This window comes from Phascolarctos cinereus, unplaced genomic scaffold (genome assembly GCF_003287225.1).
Source record: "Phascolarctos cinereus isolate Bilbo 61053 unplaced genomic scaffold, phaCin_HiC Scaffold_4;HRSCAF=312, whole genome shotgun sequence".
Lineage (NCBI taxonomy): Eukaryota > Metazoa > Chordata > Mammalia > Diprotodontia > Phascolarctidae > Phascolarctos > Phascolarctos cinereus.
In genome coordinates, this window is record NW_027555847.1 from 51,330,082 (window position 1) to 51,341,555 (window position 11,474).

General features: G+C 40.6%; 1 protein-coding gene across 1 annotated transcript in view; it reads right to left on the reverse strand.

The window, feature by feature from the left end:
* Positions 1 to 430, reverse strand: part of SSUH2 (ssu-2 homolog) — a 158,748-nt gene extending 158,318 nt beyond the window's left edge. The window contains exon 1 of the mRNA XM_078152169.1: positions 276 to 430. The gene's annotated coding sequence lies outside the window, so the exon portion shown is untranslated. The remainder of the gene's footprint in view (positions 1 to 275) is intronic.
* Between the last annotated feature and the right edge of the window lie 11,044 nt (positions 431 to 11,474).

Here is an 11,474-nt window from a genome sequence, read left to right on the forward strand (position 1 = left end):
GATCCTACCCTGAAATACCGCTCTCCATTTACATGTCTCCATTTTTACTCATTTCCCCAATGCAACACTCTACCCCCACCTCTTCTACCAACTCCAGAAACAAATCAACCATCCTCTATGAAAGAACTCATCACTCCTCCGAACTCCATCACTTTGAATTAACCACTTACACTGAACTTGTCATGTTTTGCCTGGTGCCATAGCTATTCAGTATAGATCTTGTCTTACCCCCTAAAGTGTAAGTTCCTCAAGGGCAGGAGCCATTTTTTACTTACCTTTGTACCTCCTACGATATCTAGCAAAGGATCATGCATGCAGTAAATTCTCGATCAGTGTTTATCAAAACGGCCAGGAAATACAGCTTTCCTCTTTCTCTCTGGGTCTCTTCCCTGACCTTTCCCTTATACACTCCCCTTCCTTCCTCCCTCTCTCCAGCCTTCAACAGACTGACCCTCTCAGACAAGAGTAAGGTCTCATGCATAGTCCATGTGACGTAAATGAGGTTAAAGTTGTTGTCTTTCAGTGTCTGGGGAATGTAGAGAGTGGTGCAGCACATAGCTGGAGAAAGAATTAAGGAGTAGCATATATTCCAAAATTATGAAAGTCAAACCATTTTTCTCCTGTAAGAATTTAGTGCAGCGTATTAAAGCATTGCTTAAGCAAATGGGTGTCCACACAGATTGAGAGCCTGCCCTGAAAGTGCCTTCTATCTTTTTTTAAAGAGGTCTGAATATTTCCCTTTTAAGTTAAAAGGAGTTGTTGGTACATTAAGAAAACTTCAGAAATAAAGACTGCTAAAGATCAGTCCATATTATTAGTGAGTCTGATTTGAAGGATATTTTGTATAATTTAGACATTGTGTCTTTTCAAGTGAATACAGCACAGCCCAAAAAAATCAAGTGTTGCTTTTAGGAGACTTTCTTTAGTGATGAATAAATACTATGATTGGATGGAACACTGGATATTAAGTCAAGAGACTTGGATTCAATCCCATCTCAGGTAAGATTTGGGTTGGTTTGGTTTTTATTTTGTATCTGCAACATATGGTGAATTGTACAATGTACAATGAACAGTGCTTACCACATAGATAAGGATAGGGATTAGATCTGTGATTTCCCTGACAGAGGGAGCACCCAGATGGGTGGACTTCTACAAATTCAAGTTGATGGTTTCTCTACAACTTAGAGTCTTAGAAAATTGCCTATTGCATAGGTGTTAAACTCACAGCTCCCCCCAGCCACCTACAAAAAAATGTACAGGAAGGAATCAGATGAAAATGTAACTGGAAAAAATTAAACAAAATAAATTAAAATACTATACAATATAGATGACGTTAATTTGTGCTTTTCTAAGTCAAATTTCAGCCTGTAGAGATCCTTTTGATTTGAGTTTGACTGACCTGGAACACTGAAAGTTTGGGTGACTCACCCAGGGTCACACAGTCAGTATGTGTCAAAGATAGGACTTGAACTCATCTCTTCCCAGTTCTAAGGCCATTTCTCTATTCACAACAGTATACTGCCACTCACTACATTACATCACCTCTCATAATAGGTACTTAATAAATGTTTGTTAAGGGGCAGCTAGATGGTGCAGTGGATAGAGCACCGGCCCTGAATTCAGGAGGACCTGAGTTCAAATCCGATCTCAGACACATAACACTTACTAGCTGTGTGACCCTGGGCAAGTCACTTAACCCCATTGCCTAGCCAAAAGAAAAAAAAAGGGTTTGTTAAAACAAAAGATCTTAGCAGGCTATAACAAGAGGCTGAGTCTAACAAAAGACTGTGGAGTTAAGAATCTAAAATTATTCTGTATAGTTTAACACCACTGGGTGTCACTGTGGAGTGTAGGGTCTATTGGTCAGCATTCAAGTGTTCTTGTTTCTTCCTCACTGCTAGATATCCCAGAGTTTAATCTTTCCCAAGCCTTGCCTATCTCCTTCCTGGGAGGTGGTTTAAGGTGTTATTTTCTCTTAAGCCATAGCCCTCTTCTCTCTACCTCCTCTCTCACTGGAGATTTGATTAGCCAACTCTGTTACAACAATTAGCTCACATTGTAGTCTAGGGACAGTGTGATTGTCCTCATGTCCTTGTGGTCCCCTCCTCTGCCATGTTATGGACTTTGCATCAGATGAAAAACTAATAGCACAATCACAATAGCTCAGAGCCCCCAGTTAGGAAAATTTTCTAATATAAATTTTATGTACTTTCTGAGACAAATGATTATTTTTCTCATATTAATAACCAATTATTGAATTAAGAATAAGGCTTCCCCCCCCTTCTGTTTCCTCGTTCCCTATAGATGATTTAATGAGACTTTGAAGGGCACAGCTGATAAAGAGATGGACTCTTGGACAGACACACTCCACTGGGAAAACTCAGATCTGTTCAAAAAGTAAAGAAATGTTAGTTTAGGTGAACTGATGGATTCCAGCCCATTGTTTTACTCAAACAGGTTTAGATAGAAGTGAATTCCCCCTTCATCTAGATTACCCTAGACAGAGTGATGTTGGTATAGATAAGTCTCTTTGACCAAGACCGGGTGATCAGAGTCATGTGTCACAGACCTTCATTAGAATAAGCCTACCTTCCATTATAATATTAATTCTCTCATTACTTGTCAACCAATCAGAATTGATTGCCACTGTCAAGAACACCCTCTCTTCTAAGGGCATATGAGCTGAGTGGTTTCCATGAAGGGTCTTTGGCATTTGAAAGTGTCACTGACCCCTTTTATTAATTGTCTGCTAGCATATTTAATAAAATGATTAATTACCCAGAAACTTTGTCTCTCAAAATTTTTATACATCACACTTCAACAAATCCTTATGTTGTCTCTATTTGAGAGAAGATCAGAGTATAGGAAACATTTAGGTTTAGAGAGTATAGATTCAAGAAAGAGAAAATTCAGAATAGAAAAGATTCAAGCAGATTATGTCAGAATATTTTACTGGACAGATATGAAGAAGGAAAATTGGGGAAAGAGCAAGTCTTCTTCAGAACTTTTCTCAGTCCTTAGCTTCTCCCCAAGTCCTTTGCTCAAAGGTGCCTGCAAAGTTCAAATAGCCCTAATCAGTCTTTCCCTTTTCTGCTTTTGTTTTGCCCTCTTTCATTTTTCCTTTTGGTTTCTTCTGTCAGTTCTCTTGTATCACTGATTGTACCATTGATCCTAATACTTTCCAGTTTGGATCATTAAGTTCTGGATAGAGTTGGAGATACTACCTCCCCGCTTATTGTTCTCAGTTTCATCATTAAAAGTGTGTGGGGGGTGTATTTTAAAACTCCCAAACATGACTCAAGTTCAACTCTCATAGTTCCAAGGAAATGTTTGTCCTGCTGAACAAATCCCAGGATGCCAACCAATTCTCAAACTCCAATTACTTTGGTTTTAGAGGGCAATTTTCTCATCTATAAAATAGGAGTAATAAGGCCAGTATCAATGTTGGGGAGGCTCAGGAAAGCAAATTTTAGCAAAAATAAAGAACTTTCCAACAATTAGAGCTGTCCAACAATGAAGCAGTCTGCTTTATGAGATCATGAGTTCCCTGTCCCCAGAAATATTAAACAAGAGGCACAGTGCCCTGTCAGAGATGATATGAAGAGATTCCTGAATTGGACATCATTGGGACTTGATGACCTCTAAGGTCCCAACTCTAGAAGGCCATGGTTCCATGAATTAAGGACATGTTTTTGGTGCCAGATTTTACCCATTCTGAAAGCCTACATCAGGTTTATAAGTAAACTCCTTGATGGCAGGGGATGCTTTTCATTTCTAACTTGGAATTTCCAGTGTTTAGTAAAAGGCTTTGTAAATATTGGGTATTTAATGGTGTTCACTGAATTTTAATTTATCCAAAAGAAATAATAATTATCCTTATTCCCTACAGACCAAATCAGTCTTCTTTCTCCAATGCCTATAATCAGTTTTTCACAAGACATCGCTGCTGCTATTCTCTAAAGCCTCCATTGATACCAGTAAGAGATGCTATTGTTTTTCGTTTCTCTGTAGGTACAGACATAGTTTGGCATGGTAGATAGAATGCAAAATTTGGATTTTGAAAATCTTAGGTCCGAATCCCACCCTAGATATTCCATAGTTGTTTGCCCATGGGCAAATCATTTAAACTCTCAGAATTTCAGTTTCCTATTCTGTAAGATGGGGATAATAATATACATAGTTCAATCTCACAGGCTTGTTTTAAGGCTCATATGAGATCACATATATAGAATGCTTTGAAAACATTAAATTGCTATATAAAAGTCAGCAATTATCATTATTACCTTGTATTTACAAAAAAGGCATCTGGGTTTGGCAGAAGATACTTCCCAATATTTGAAGGCTTAGATGTAGTGGGCAGCAAGGTGGTACAGTGGATAGAGTGCCAGGCCTGGAGTCAGGAATACTTGAGTTCCGAATCACCTTCAGATACTTACTATGTGACTCTAGGCAAAATCATTTAACCTTGTTTGCCTCAGTTTCCTCACCTGTAAAATGAGATGGAGAAAAAAAAATGACAAACCACTCCAGTATCTTTGCCAAGAAAACCCCAAATGGGCCACAAAGAGTCAGACACAACTGAGCAGCAACAACAATGTGGTAAGCCATCACTGTGTACTAAGGAGTCAAGTATGGTGAAACCTTACAGAGAAACTAATAGAGGATTTTTATTTGTGGGAAGTCAAATCCCTTTATAACCTGGCCTTTTCCTACCTTCCCAGTCTTCTTACACCTGCCTGCCCCTTTCCATGTACATTGCTCCAGTGACATTGACTTCCTTGCTTCACACAAGATGCTCCAACTCCTTACTCTGGGCATCGTTACTGGCTGTCTCCCCTGCCTGGAATCTTCTCCCTCCTCATCTCCACCTCCTGGCTTCCTGGCTCCCCTCAAGTCCCAACTAAAATCTCACCTCCTACAGGAAGCCTTTCTCAATCCCCCTTATTGCTAGTGCTCTCCCTCTGTCATTATCTCCAGCTGATCCTACATGCAACTTGTTTGTAGCTAGCTATTTACAGCTGTTTTCCTATAAGGCTGTGAGCCCCTTGAGAGCAAACACTGTTTTTTGCCTTTTCTTGTACACCCACTATTTAATGCAGTGGTTGGCATATAGTAGGAGCTTAATAAATGCTTGTTGACTGATTTGTATTCATTTGGGCATGAGTAGAATAGACCTGTAGGCTCATAGGCTATTAGAGGTAGAAAGAACCTTACAAATAACTTAATAGTAATAAGTGGAGGAGGAAGAGGACAGTGATGCTGCTACTGTTGATAATGGCTGTTCATAGCTTGCATATATAAACTATATGTATATGTATGTGCTCTAAGTCTTGCAAATCATCCTCTGTATATTTACATTATCTCATTGATCCCTAGGCTGGTGAGATACTAACATTATTCCCATTTTACAGATTAAAAGAACTAAGACTTAGAAAGTTTAAACAGCTTCTCTAGGATCACAGTAAGTGTCTGAGGTAGAAAAATGGAACCTAGGTCTTCCCAAATCCAAGTTGGGTGCTCTAATTGTTATGCAGCATCCTCATGATAGAGATGACACCCAGAAAGTTGAAATGACCCTCCTAAGATCATACAATAGGTGAGTGTCCAAGCCAGGACTGGAATCCAGTTTTCTTGCCCTATGGTCCAATATTCTCTCCATTATACCAGGGTTCATTGTCTTGTCTTTGAATATAAAACCCTATAACAAGAGTCTTTCATTATCTTCATAAATCCAGGCTGGCCTGGCTGGATATGCAGTAAATCTGGCTCCTGATAGCCTGATTTGGGGGTCTATGGGTCCTCAGACCACCATGTTGCACCATTCTCTGCTAGTCATCCTATGCATTCTTTCCCTTTCCAATCACATCCATTGTATTATCTCTGCTCATCTCATACTCTAAAGGACATCCTCCTCCATGACACATTATCAAAGGAACATCTCCTGCTGGAAATCTGAACAATAACAATAAACAAAAAATGATTTTAAAATAAGAACACAGACTTCCAGTAAAACATCGTCATAAAATGGATTTCGGAAAGTTTGTTCTACTTCTCTCATGTTTACACAACACCACTGGCATAGGAGGATGGTCTTCAGACTTCACAATGTTTTCTCCCATGTTTGTTCCAACCTTCATCTTCCAAAGATTATCATTTTTCGAAGTCCTTTGTGGTCATACAGCACTTCCATGTCCATTATCTAATATGTTGCTCACAACAGCCTTCTGAAAAGAGGAGAATGGAGAACAATCCCCATTTTAATGAGGCTACACGTGGCTGAAGGACTTACCCAAATTCATACAACTAGTTAGCTGAGACCCATGTATGGTTGACTCCAAGTGTTTACCTGGATTCTAACCTTCTCTGGAAACCTTTCTTGAATTAATAGAGGTGTAGCACATATGCTCTAGGAAGATCTCATTAATGTCTTGTGATTACTTGGGTCTTTCCATAACTGTATCAACTGAGTTGGGTGGGGACCCCATCCATCCTCCCTTACATCTTTCAGGGGTAGGGAACCTGTGGCCTTGAGGCCACATGTGGCCCTCTAGGTCCTCAAGGGCAGCCCCTTGATTGAATCCAAACTTCATAGAATAAATCTCCTTAATAAAAATATTTGTCTGTAAAACTTGGACTCAGTCAAAAGGCTGCTTCCAAGGACCTAGAAGGCCACGTGTGGTCTCTAGCTGGAGGTTCGCCACCCCTAATCACTATAGCTACACTGACTGTATAGAATCTTTGGTCCCTTCCTAGTGATTTGTTTAAAGAACCAAACACGATGACCCCTCAGTAAGGGTCATGATAATACATGGGGGTAGGGGTAATATGATAATAACAGCTCCCATTTATAAAGGGACTCAAGGCTTGTAACCAAATTTGTGTACATTATCTCATTTGCTCCTCAAAATGACCCATAAGGAAGAACTTCTTTATCCCTACTTTAGAGAAGCTGAGCCCCATAAAGGATCTGTGATTTGCCCAGGATCACATAGTTAGTTAAGTGTCAGAAGAAGTCTTTGACCCCAGGCTAGCCTGATGCCACGTCCAGTGCTCTATCCTGTACTCCACAATGACAATTATTGGCGGATGGAGGATGGATCACAGGTGGGAGAGAGAAAAAACCTCCTGCTTATTCTTTTAACAGTTTGGCTGCATTTATGTCATACTGGCATCCTCCTCTACCCTCACTGGATGCTTTGTTTGCAGTGCCCAGGTGTGTTTAGGTGCTTTGGGAGTAACTAAGTAGATCCTTCTTTGTAGGAGGTGAAGATTCTGGAGGCCCAGAGCGGACTAGCCCTGGGGTTATATACTGAGAGGACCTTGAAGGTAGAGAAGCTTCATCCTTGGATCACCTGTGGCTCTGTAATGACTGCTTAGCTACTGTAAAAGAGGCAAAGACAGAGATGCAGAGAAGTGAGGAAAGAGAGACACAGGGACAGAAAGATGGTAATAGAGAAAGACAGAGATGGAGAGAGACAAAGAAAGAGGAAGGGGAGAGAACAAGAGAGAGAGAGAAGGAGGGAGAAAATAGAGAGACACAGAGAGAAAGAGAGAAGGATGAAGAGAGAGAGAACAACACTAAGGGTCACCAATAACAAAATGAATAACCAATACTGTACATACATTATTACACTTGAACCTCACAACCAGCCTTTGAGAGAGATACTACAGGCATTATTATTCCCACTGTACAGAATCAGAGACTGATGTTGGGAAAAGACAAATAATTTCCCCATGGTCACACAACTAATAAGTGTCAGAGGTGGGATCAGAGCCAAGCCTTTCCCATCTCTGAGTCCAATAAGCTACCTGCAACACTGCAGTGTCTCTCATTCTGCTATAGAAGTTTAACATTTAATAGGGTATGTTAAATATTTTACTCATAGAACATTATTCAGAATATTTCTTCAGACACCACTTTTTTCTGCTGGTGTACAATGCTTCTTTATGGCCTCCATTGCCATGAAAGCAATCTTCAAATGTTTGAGGGGTTATCACAGAAGAAAGATCAGATTTTTTCCATCTAGCCCTGAAGGCTGAACTAGGAGAATGGTTAGAAGTTTCAGAGAGATAAATTTAAGCTCAAGGAAAAAATTTCCCAACAATTGTTTTTGTTCAGTCATGTTTTACTCTTCATGATCCCATTTGGGGTTTCCTCAGCAAAGATGCTGGAGTGGTTTGCCATTTTCTTCTCCCGTTCATTTTACAGATGAGGGGACTAAGGCAAACAGCATGAACTGATTTGCCCAGGGTCTCCCAGCTATCCTATATTTGAATTCAGGAAGAGAGTTTTCCTGACTCCAGGCCCGGCGCTCTAGCAACTGTATGGCCTAGCTACCCAATGAGATTCTCCAAAAGTGAAACAGACTGGCTTGGGATGTAATGGATCTACCCTCACTAAAGGTCTTCAGGCAGACACTGGATGTTGGAAGTGACAACGAGGACTTCTTGGTCAGGTTAGAGTCAGTGGCTACTGATTTCCCTTCCAACTTTGAAATTCAATGATTTTATGATTCTGAGAAATTTATAAATGGAAATACCTTAGGAAGCAGACTGATCCAGCTACCTAAACTATCATACGCAAAAAGGAGAAAGTAGCTTGCCCGGTGTCACATTAGCAGTTGGTATTGGTGTCCAGACTAGAACCCAGACCCCCTGACTTCCCAATCTTGTGTACTCCCCACTAGGCCATGTAGCCCCCTTTGGACTGCTCCATTCCCTCTGCTAAAGAGTGATAACACCCCTCATGCTATGGGGCCCTTGTACATAGTCATTAAAGTCAATGATTTGCACCCCAAGTGTTCAGACGTAAACACAACAGTTCTGGAGAGACCTGAAGAACAAAGTAGCACCCAAACATCTATCACAGAGGGCTTGGAGGCCTTCGGGGGGTTATTTGTTCCATAAACAAACTATTGGTTTTGAGAACAGAACAATCCAGCCATAAGCTAGGATGTACTAGATGTTCAGCCATCAGCTATCAGTTACTAGGGTTTTGTCTTTTTCAATAATTACTTTATTTACTTTTGGTTTTCAGCATTCACTTCCATAAGATTTTGAGTTTTAAATTTTCTCCCCCTTCATCTCCTTCTCCTCTCCTCTCCCCTCCCCAAGACAGCGGCATGCAATCTGATATAGGCTCTACTTATACATTCATATTAAGCGTATTTTCCCATTAGTCATGATGTAAAGAAGAATTAGAACTAATAGGAGTAATAGGGTTTTGTCTTAGAATACACACACATCAGCACTAGAAGGTCACTTTAGGGGTCAGTGGGAAGCAGCTTTGAGGAGAGCCCTGGCCTTGAAGTCAGGAAACAGATGGGTTTAAAACTCACCTTTAACATTGACCAGCTGTGTGACCAAAGGCAAATCCATTAACCCCTCTGAGATTCTGTTTCCCCACTTGTAAGATGGGGATAATAATCAGAACTGATATCTCTATAACATTTTAAGGTTTGCAAAGCATTTTACACATATTATCTCATTGGATCCTCACAACCAGCCTGGGAGATGGGTGCCATTTTTATTCCCATTTTACAGATAAGGAAACTGAGGCAGTGATAAGTTAAATGGCTTGTCCAAAGTCACACACCTGCTTGGTCAAAGTGGAACTCAGGTCTTCCTGACTCCAAGTCTAGTACTTAAACTCTTGTGCCACCTAGCTGCCTTTAATACCTAACGTAAGATAATACATTTATTGTATCAAACATGGCTTAAAAGACAGTTGTTGTCATCATTAAATCAAGCTCTCTAATTTTACAGGTGAGGAAACTGAAGCCAGCAAAGCTGTCACATTCCCAGAGACATATTGGCAGAGTCAGGATTCGAACACGGGTGCTCTGACTTGTGAATTCAGTACTTTTTGTAGACTTTGTCTGTTGTTGTTGTCCTTGAGTGGTTTTGGTCATGTCCAACCCTCTGTGACCCCATTTGAGTTTTCTTGGCAAAGATACTGGAGTGGTTTGCCGTTTCCTTCTTCAGCTCATTTTACAGACATGGACCTACATGGTGGCAAATACATTTTCCATTCAGTCAAGAAAAAAAGAAGGGAAAGGAAAAGCCAGAGAGGGGAAAGGAGGAAGAGAGGAGAGCGTGGAATTCACAAAACTGAAAGAAACAAACTAGGAGTCACCACAGAACTCTTAGAAAATCAAGACCATCTTCCCTTCAGTAAGCCACTTTTCCCAAAGACCTGCAGTCTCCTTTACAGTTACCACTGGGTAGGTCTCCTAGCTGGCATCACTCTCCTCATACTATTCTGCACAATTCCCAGTGTTAGATGAGATATGTGAGTGCATGTATACACATCCTATATACACATGCATACATTACATACATTTATGTTGCATGTACATAATGTATAGGTATATAAAATATTTATACATACCTATACACATGTACATGCATGCATTTTTTGGTTTTATTTTTGACTGGGTCCTGTGATATCATGAGTCTAGGGAATTCCCAGCAAGGAAATCTTCTTTATCAATACAGATCAGGAGCTATTCCACAACTTGTTGGCAAATACATTTATATAAATGTAACCTGTCTTCTACCATGCCAAAGAGGCATATTCAATCAAAATTTGGAGGAAGGTAAAAAGGGCCTACCTTCTGGCCAGCATTTGTCAAGTACCAGTGGTCTGTTCCTGATCTTGAACTAGAACTGACTTCTGGGAGAGGGAAGCAGGAGGAGATATGGATGTCTGACAGCTATGGAGCAATAGCCTTCAGAACTGAAAGGAGGTCATTTGAGTGTTGCACAGAATGATGATAATAAGCTATGGATGGGCTGGACTTGCTTTACTGGCCAAGCATGAGCCAGGAGGATGGGGACAGTGATCTGTGACCAGGGACAGTGAAGGATCTCGGCCTGGTTCACACTTGATGCTGCTTTGTGCATTAAATGCCTTACTAGAAGGGACTCTGTTAACCCCTTTTAGAAGGCACCCTAGACATGAGCCATACCTAAGCTCTGTTAAAGAGATTTTTCCTGGGACTCCTAAGTCAGGGCATAATGAGCCAGAGACAGCAAGGAAACCTTGATCCTCTTCTTTAGATGTCAGGTTCCCCCGGGACTAAGCCTAGTTTGAGTTTGGACTGAGACCCCTTCTTCTGAAAAGGCCCTCCCCATCCCCACCCAGAGATTGTAGGTGACACAAATACATTTGAGGCAGCTAGATGGAGTAGCGAATAATATTGGCAGAGTTAGGAACACCTGAGTTGGACTCCTCCATCAGTTACTAGCTGTGTAACCTGGGGCGTGCCGATTAAACTCAGCCTCAGTTTCACCATCTGTATGTAAAGTGAGGATAACAATAGCACCTAACTCACAGGATTTTTATGAGGACCAAATAAGATAACAAGTCTAGTGTTCTGCAAACCTTAAAATACTACATAGATATAAGCTATTATTATCATATACCCAAAAGGATATAAATATATAATATTATATGATATAATAATTATATT